This window comes from Chiloscyllium plagiosum, chromosome 15 (genome assembly GCF_004010195.1).
Source record: "Chiloscyllium plagiosum isolate BGI_BamShark_2017 chromosome 15, ASM401019v2, whole genome shotgun sequence".
Classification (NCBI taxonomy): Eukaryota; Metazoa; Chordata; class Chondrichthyes; order Orectolobiformes; family Hemiscylliidae; genus Chiloscyllium; species Chiloscyllium plagiosum.
In genome coordinates, this window is record NC_057724.1 from 45,821,376 (window position 1) to 45,830,310 (window position 8,935).

The following is an 8,935-nucleotide window of genomic DNA, read 5'->3' on the forward strand; positions in this document are numbered from 1 at the left end:
TTTACCCAGAGAGTGGTGTGGGCATGGAATGCGCTGCCTGTAGGAGTGGTAGAGTCAGAATCTTTGGTGACCTTTAAGCGGCAATTGGATAGGTACATGGATGGGTGCTTAAGCTAGGACAAATGTTTGGCACAACATCGTGGGCCGAAGGGCCTGTTCTGTGCTGTATTGTTCTATGTTCTATGTTGTGAGAAACTCTAGAACCAGAAGGCATAGCCTCAGACTTGGAGGTTGTACATTTAACACAGATGAGGAGGAATTTCTTCTCTGAAAGGGTGGAATTCATTACTGCAGAAGGCTACCAAGGTAGTGTCGGTAAGTACTGATGGGCTGAAAGGCCTACTTCTGTTCAAAGTACAGACTGTAGATGTCTCACAATGTAAAGGAGACTATACAAACTGGACTAAATTAAACAAAGTACAAGTAAACCGCTGCTTCTGTTGGAAGGTGCATTTGGGGCTTTGGACAGTGAACAGGGCAGAGGTAAAAATTCAAGCATTATTCTTGATCTCTCCATCAAGAGCTGGTTGCTTCCCTTGCCCTGTCTAACCTGTCTCCCTGTACTTGCTGCACTCTGTTTGCTCAGATCTAACCCTGATTTTGTTATCACACTTATTTAGGGTGACACTGAAGGGTTTTTATCCAAAACGTCCATTTTTCTGCTCCTCGTTTGTTGCCTGACCTGCTGTGCTTTTCCAGCACCACACTAATCTTGACTCTGATCTCCAGCATCTGCAGTTCTCACTTTCACCTAGGATGGCACTGTTGTCTGGCATGCTGATGTCTATCTTGCAGGGGCAGTGCATGAACCCTTCGACACGTCTTCCCACCTAGGCCATGACCCCACACTGAACATCAAGCTGTTATTTCCAGGACTGTCACTAACCTCATCTCCTCTGGAAATCTTCCCTCCATAGCTTCCTACCTCATAGTCCCCCAACCCTGAATTAGCCCCCTTATACCTCCATCGCAAATTCCACAAACCAGACTGCCCTGGTAAACCCATCATTTCAGCTTGCTCCTGTTACAGTGTACTTATTTCTTCCTATCTTGGATCTTGTTTCTCATCTTGTCCAGTCTTTTCCAATTTACATGTGTGATTCTTCTGACACTTAGCACTGGTTCCACAATTTCCAGTTTCCTGGCCCCAGTCACCTCTTCTTCACCATGAGTGTGCTATCCCTCTACAGCTCCATTCCCCATCAGGATGGTGATCTCACTGCTTCTTCCTTGAAAGGAGGCCTGAACAGTTCCCATTGACTACCACCCTATTTTACCTGGCTGAGCTTGTTCTCACTTTAAACAACTTACCCTTTAACTCATCTCACTTTCTTCAGGTCAAGGCTGTGGCCAATGGGGTATCTGCATGGACCATAGTTATATCTGTCCCTACGCTAGGTATATTAGAATTAGAATTAGATTTTTAGGACGAGAGTTAGATTTTATTGTCATGCGTACTCAAGTATAGCAATACAAAAAATAGTGAAAAGTGTACAAAGGTGCCAGTCTTCGGCGCCATCTTGGTTACAAAACCAGAATCTGAGAAAAAAAGAAGTAAAAGATAACCAAAAGGTAAGAAAAACATCCAGATGTCAAAGTCCAAGTCATATCTCCATGAAGGGTTTTGGAATCATTGATGCAGGCACTTGGGCCTACTCACGGCCTGAAGTCTTGGTCAGCTTGCGAGTCTGGCATCGATTGCTGGGAGGAGCCACATTCTTGCTGCCACTGCCACCTCTGATTACTGGAGGAGTTTTGCTACCCCTGCCACAGCGGGCCCTGAACGCTGGGAGAACATACTTGCCGCCATCTCCAATCGCTGGGAGGGGCTGCGTCTGCCGCTGCCACCTCAAACTGTTGAAAGTTTACCACCATTCTCTGCATGGCCTGCCCTCGCTGCTGTGCTGATGCTGCCAATCAACCCACTGCAAAAGGTTTTAAAGAAAAGAAAAATGAGGGAAAAAAATGTAAGAAGAAGAAAATAATAAGAACAAAAGTTAAAAGAATAAAAAGGAAGAGAGCAGACAAGCCCTGCTACTCTGCCACCTTCTTTGAAAGCTCCTGAACTACAATGTGAAACATTCCTTATTCCATCCAAAATGTTTTCTCCAGCACATTGATAATGTCTCTGGTGCTTCTTGGCTGAAATTTGAAAAAGCCATCAATTTTGCTTCTAATTTCCATCCTCTCATTTTCACCTGGGTGGTTGATAGGCTGTCTACCAAATCTAGTACAACCCCTCGACTCCCATAGTTATTTTGACTGCCCCTTCTCACACCTTGCTTCCTGCAATGTTGCTAATCCATTGTTGCAGATTCTCCATCTCTATTGTATCTATTCTGATGAGACCTTTCACGGGGTGAGTCTGACATATTATATAAAAGAGACTTTATAAAGCTCTGGTTAGGCCCCATTTGGAGTACTGTGTCCAGTTTTGGTCCCCACACCTCAGGAAGGACATACTGGCACTAGAGCGTGTCCAGCGGAGATTCACACGGATGATCCCTGGAATGGTAGGTCTAACATACGAGGAACGGCTGAGGATCCTGGGATTGTATTCATTGGCGAGGTCTTGCACTTTGGAAAAAAGAATAGAAGCATAGATTACTTTCTAAACGGTGAGAAAATTTGTAAAGCCAAAGTACAGAGGGATCTGGGAGTGCTAGTTGAGGATTCTCTAAAGGTAAACATGCAGATAGAGTCCATGATTAAGAAAGCGAATGCAATGTTGTCAATTTTCTCGAGGGTTGGAATATAAAAGCACTGTTGTGCTACTGAGACTTTATAAAGCTCTGGTTAGGCCCCATTTGGAGTATTGCGTCCAGTTTTGGTCCCCACACCTCAGGAAGGCCATACTGGCACTGGAGCGTGTCCAGCGGAGATGATCCTTGGAATGGTAGGTCTAACATATGAGGAACGGCTGAGGATCCTGGGATTGTATTCATTGGAGTTTAGAAGATTAAGAGGTGATCTAATAGAAACTTACAAGATAATACATGGCTTGGAAAGGGTGGACGCTAAGAAATTGTTTCTATTAGGCGAGGAGACTAGGACCCGTGAACACAGCATTAGAATTAGAGGGGGTAAATTCAGAACAGAAATGCGGAGACATTTCTTCAGCCAGAGAGTGGTGGGCCTGTGAATTCATTGCCACAGAGTGCAGTGGAGGCCGGGACGCTAAATGTCTTCAAGGCAGAGATTGATAAGTTCTTGATGTCACAAGGAATTAAGGACTACGGGGAGAATGCGGGTAAGTGAAGTTGAAATGCCCATCAACCATGATTGAATGGCAGAGTGGTCTCGATGGGCCGAATGGCCTTGCTTCCACTCCTATGTCTGATGGTCTTATGGTTTTATATTCTTCCTTTTCCGCAATGGAGGATTCCCACTCCCACCTTGCTTGACAGGACCTTCTGCCATGTCCAACTCATTTCTTGCAGTTCTGCCCTTATCCTTTCCCCTTGCTCCAAGGGCAAGGACAGGGTTCCCTTGCTTTTTCTTTTTGAATTTGAAAGTTGTTTAGAGGAATTGGAAACATTAGAAAAGAAGTGAGACACTCTACATTTCTCCATTTAGAAATGCTGTTTTCTTTACTCTAGTTAGAAGGGAAAAGGAAACTATTTTCTCTTTTACCCAACTTTCCTTCATTCTAAATGTAGCTATCTATCAACATATCAGCACATCCCTTTTTTGCTAAAACAATGTTCTCGAAGAGGAAGTCATGAATAACACTGTTATAGACAGATCGCAGAAAGAAGCTATTATGACATGGCCTACCTCAGATGCATGGAACGTTTGTTCATTAATATGATCACATACTATAGTTGGTTGCAAAATAGCAACCATTTTGACTTAATTTTCAGTTTATAATTTAAACATGCAACATATGCTTTAACATTTTCTACTAATTTTATTTCAATCAAAATGTGCAAAAGTGGAACTACAGCAGAAACAGATTATGTCATCTTAGGAAAGGGAAAATGTTGGAGTTCAAATGTGCATATTTTGTGTTTAGATACTTTACTGTTTGAGGCATTCTAATAACAAGTTCACATGAAGTAAATTGGCTTTAAACTGTATCTTCTCATTCTATTTGACAAAGCTGCTTGCACGGCACCACTCATACAGAAAAAGGTAAGAATCAAGAAGGAAATTACTTCTATTTTTGTAGAACCTTTCACAGGCTGTCCAAAAGTGCGTTTTTAGCCAATTAAGTATTTTTGAAATCATTTCACTTTTCTAAATGTGGCAGTCACTTTGTGGCACAGCAAGATCTCACTAACGGCGATGTAAGGAAATGACCAATGTCTTGTTAATAACTGAGGAATTGGGCTGGATAATCCCCTGTTGGTTATTAAATTGCACTATGATCTGTGTACATCCACTTGAGATGGCCTAAAACACGATAAGTCAATAAGATGTAGGAGCAGAAATAGGCCATTTCATCCATTGAACCTGTTCTGCCTTTCAATGAGATCATGGTTTAACTGATAATCCTCAACTTTCCTTTTTGCTTTTTAGATTAGACTAGATTAGATTAGACTAGATTACTTTGTTAAATATTTAGATTAGATTAGACTAGATTACTTACAGTGTGGAAACAGGCCCTTCGGCCCAACAAGTCCACACCGACCCGCCGAAGCGCAACCCACCCATGCCCCTACATTTACCCCTTACCTAACTCTACGGGCAATTTAGCATGGCCAATTCACCTGACTTGCACATCTTTGGACTGTGGGAGGAAACCGGAGCACCCGGAGGAAACCCACGCAGACACGGGGAGAACGTGCAAACTCCACACAGTCAGTCGCCTGAGTCGGGAAATGAACCCGGATCTCTAGCGCTGTGAGGCAGCAGTGCTAACCACTGTGCCACCGTGCCGCCCATTGTGCCACCATGCCGCCCACAAGGATTTTCTCCATAATCCTTGAGTCTCTTCCTGATTAAATATCTATCTACTTCAGCCTTGAATATACTTACTGATACAGCCTCAAGGGGTAGAACCTTTCCACATTACAGGTCAAGCCACCTCAGAATCTTATACGTTTCAATAAAGTTACCTCTTCATTCTTCTAAACGCCAATAATTAGCAGTCCAACCTACGCACAGTATTCTTAGTATGACTAGTAATTTGTATCGTTTTAGCAAAACTTCAGTTCTCATGGAAGGTCATTGGACCTGAAATGTTGATTCTGCTTGCTGTCTCCATAGATGCTGCCAGAATTTCTCCAGCAATTTCTGTTTTTGTTTTAGCGGGACTTCCCTGTTTTAATACTCCATTCCTTTTGAAATAAAAGTTAACATTCTATTTGTCTTCCCTATCATTCTTGTATCTTTTTGTCATTGATGCATGAAGGCTCCCAGATTATTTTGTGATGCACCTCTCAGCAGCCTTTCACCATCCTTGCTGCCAAAGTGAATAATCTCTCAATTTCCTACATTGTATTCCAACTACCAAGGTTTTGTACACTCACTTAACTGTCTGTATCCCCTTGCCGATTCATTGTATGACCCCCATTAAATACCCATCATGTGCCTCTTGTCAATTTTTGTGGCATTCACAAACTTGGTGATAGTACATTCATTTCCCTCATTCAAATTACTAATGCATTGTATATTGTAAATAATAGTGCTCCCATAGCTCCCAAAGATGTGCAGGTCACGTGAATTGGCCATGCTAAATTGCCCATAGTATTAGATGCACTAGTCAGAGGGAAATGGGTCTGGGTGGGTTACTCTTCAGAGGGTCGGTGTGGACTTGTTGGGCCGAAGGGCCTGTTTCCATACTGTAGGGGAATCTATTAGTTGGCTAATCCTCAATCCATGTTCATATACCCTCCCAACATCATGGGCTCTTAGCTTATTATTATTATTATGCTCATGTGCAGTACCTTATCAAATAGCTTTTGGAAATCCAAATCTTATATCCAAATGAACTTCATCTGGTTCTTTCCCCTTGTCTATCCTGCTTATTATCTCTTCAAAGAATTTGAATAAATTTATCAGACATGATTTCCCATCATGAAGCCATACTGACTCTGCTTGATCATATTATTTGTTTCTAAATGCTCTGCTATTAAACCTTTTGTAATGCACACAAACATTTTCCAAATAATTTTTAAACTATGTGGCCTATCATTACTTCTTTCACTCTCCTGCCCTTTTTGAATATGACAGTTTTCCAAATCTTTTGACTTTGCACGAGTCTATGGATTCTTGAATGATTACTGTCAGTGCATTCATTATGTCTGTAACTGTAAGGCCTTAGCTTAGTGTGTCAAATAATAGACAGAACCTTTTAATAGTATACCCAGTACAGGACTGAACTTCTAGTTTCTAGCTAACACTGAGTAGATGCCACATTGGAAAGTAATTGTTAGTTATTGCCAAGGTTGTGGTTGAAAATATTTATGCATTTTAAAGATTCTGAAAAAGAATGATGGAGAAGCAGGCATAGTACGATAAGACTAGATTTTTACACAATTTGCAGTGAGGATGTCAAATGTGTAAGTTTTTGTATTTACAGCTTAAAAGGAATAAGAATCGTAAAAACAAAGTATATACTTTTACAAATGGCAAAAATAAAGATAATGTTACAGCTAGCAAGGTGGACAGGGAGCTAGAGGAGAGGGATCAGCTGTCAAATTTCTCGGTGTCCTTCCTCGTCACTTTTCTCATTGATCGAGCACTCTCGTGTTTCCTACTTTCCAACAGTGACTTCAGGTACTGCCCTGGGAGTGTCAGTGTCTCTGTGGAGCACAAATTTAGTGTCTTCTGTCAGGGAGATAGCATTTTATCCTCCCAATTCTTCATACAATAGCCCTGCTGTACAGAACCTCAGCCAACCAGCCAACCAGTCCTGACTGTTACCTCCAGTGCTCAGATGATGTTGTCTGCAGCTTGGCCTTTTTGGAAAAAAAAGCTGCTTGAAGTTGTCCATCAGGATCAGTTGCAGTTTCTTCCACTGGGGGTCAGCAGACTTCCATCAGCCACATTGCATAAGAGCAGTAGGCTGCTACCCTATGGAAGATAGGCACTAAGCAAACACACATGGGTGAAGTTATCTTTACCATGCAGTATTGAATGATTTAATTTCTAACTTAGTTTTGGAATGTTTATTTAATAGTGGTTTTTATTTTTCTAATTTAATGGTTAATGACATGATACTCCTTAAACATTCTTTCACGCTCTTTCTTTTTCTCTTGTTAATTCTTTCTTTTAAGTTAGATTGACGGGAATGGGATCCTGACAAGAGTTCAGAAGGGAGAGAAAATGTGAGTAAGTCTGGAAGGCAAAGGAAATATAGATTAAATAGGAACAAAATGCAATTAGACAGGCTAAATGGAATATATTTTTGTGCAAGCAGCCTGAGGTATAAGATAGATGAGCTCAGGGCACAGTGGGGCATGTAGCAGTGTGATAACATGGCTGAATCATGGGCAGGGCTGGTAGCTCATCATTCCTGGTAATAGGATATTCACTTGTACCTGGTGACATATGTTGAAACCTTATCATGGCAAGATTGTAAAGCATGTAGCAGGCCATGAAAAATCTTAACTCCAACCCACAGAGTACTGCAAGGCTGTTCCAGAGTTGTCCAGGCAGCAGAAGTATGAGCTTAGCACACCAACAGTCTGCTGTGTTATATTTTGTATGGGAGCTTGGCTCTCATTATGTTCATGTGTACACCTCAATGATTAACAAAGACTGTTGCAAAGATGCCAGGTATTGACCTATATGATTTGCTGCCTCTGGTCATACACTGGCTGGGTGGTTTTGCAATGGAAGCCTTTTCAGTTGGGTATAGGGTGCAGTTGACACATGGTGCCTTCAAAATGACTCATGTGCACTCAATGGCACCATGTACCATGGGGAAGAATACAATCCAGTCGACCCATTGGTTTGCACTATCTGCTTCTGTCTGACATAAGTGAATGAAATGGCTCCAATAAAAATCGAGTGTCAGCGATGACAGCCTGTAAGATGTTGTGACTATATCCAACTTCAGCCTGGAAGGGGGCAATCCATGACTTCACTTGCCTTTACAGTTGAAGGCCATCAACATGATTTGTACGTTGTTCCCACGTGTCAGGGTCAAAGGTGCCACAGAACAGCAGCAGGACATTCTGAACAGCCAAAGTTTGTGGACCATGTTGGAACCAGTACACAGGAAGAAAGAGCAATTAGGTTCTGCAAGCAGACTTTAAGGAGTTAGATAAGAATTTGGAAACCTGCAAAGGTAGTTAACTCTGGATTAGGAGGATATCAGTTACAGCTCAGGTGGTCAGAACAGTGGCAAATGGAATTTAACCTGGAAAAGTGCAAAGTCTTGCAACTGAGGAAGACTAACAGAGCAAGGAGTTATGCAATGAATGGTATGGCTTTGGAAAGTAGTGAAGATTGAGGGACACGAATACACATGTTCTCAGGTCTCTGAAAGTAACGGGACAGGTACCTATGAGATTGTTAAGATGTATGGGTTGCTTGCCATTATTAACTGATGCTGAAAACTGTATAAGACATTGGTTTGGTCACAGTTGGAGAACTGTGTGCAGTTCTGGTCACCACAATATAGGAAGGCTGTGATTGCATTAGAGAGGGTGCAGATGAAATTTACCAGGATGCTGCCTGGGCTTGACAGTCTGATCCATGAGGTAAAAATGGAAACGCTGAGGTTATTTTCCTTTGAGAAGTGAAGGTTTAGAGGGAACCTGATAGAGGTTATAAGATCATGAGGAGAACAGTTCAGGTGGATAGGGAGGCACCTTTTCCATTTCAATACCAGAGCACACAGACTTAAGAGGTAGAAGGTAAGAGGAGAATTAAGGAGATTTTATTTTCACCCAAATGTTGGTGGGCATCTGGAACTCTCAAAAACACTTAAGCAGTACATAGCACTACCGTAGTCACTTGCATTACCATAGTCTCCAAGGCT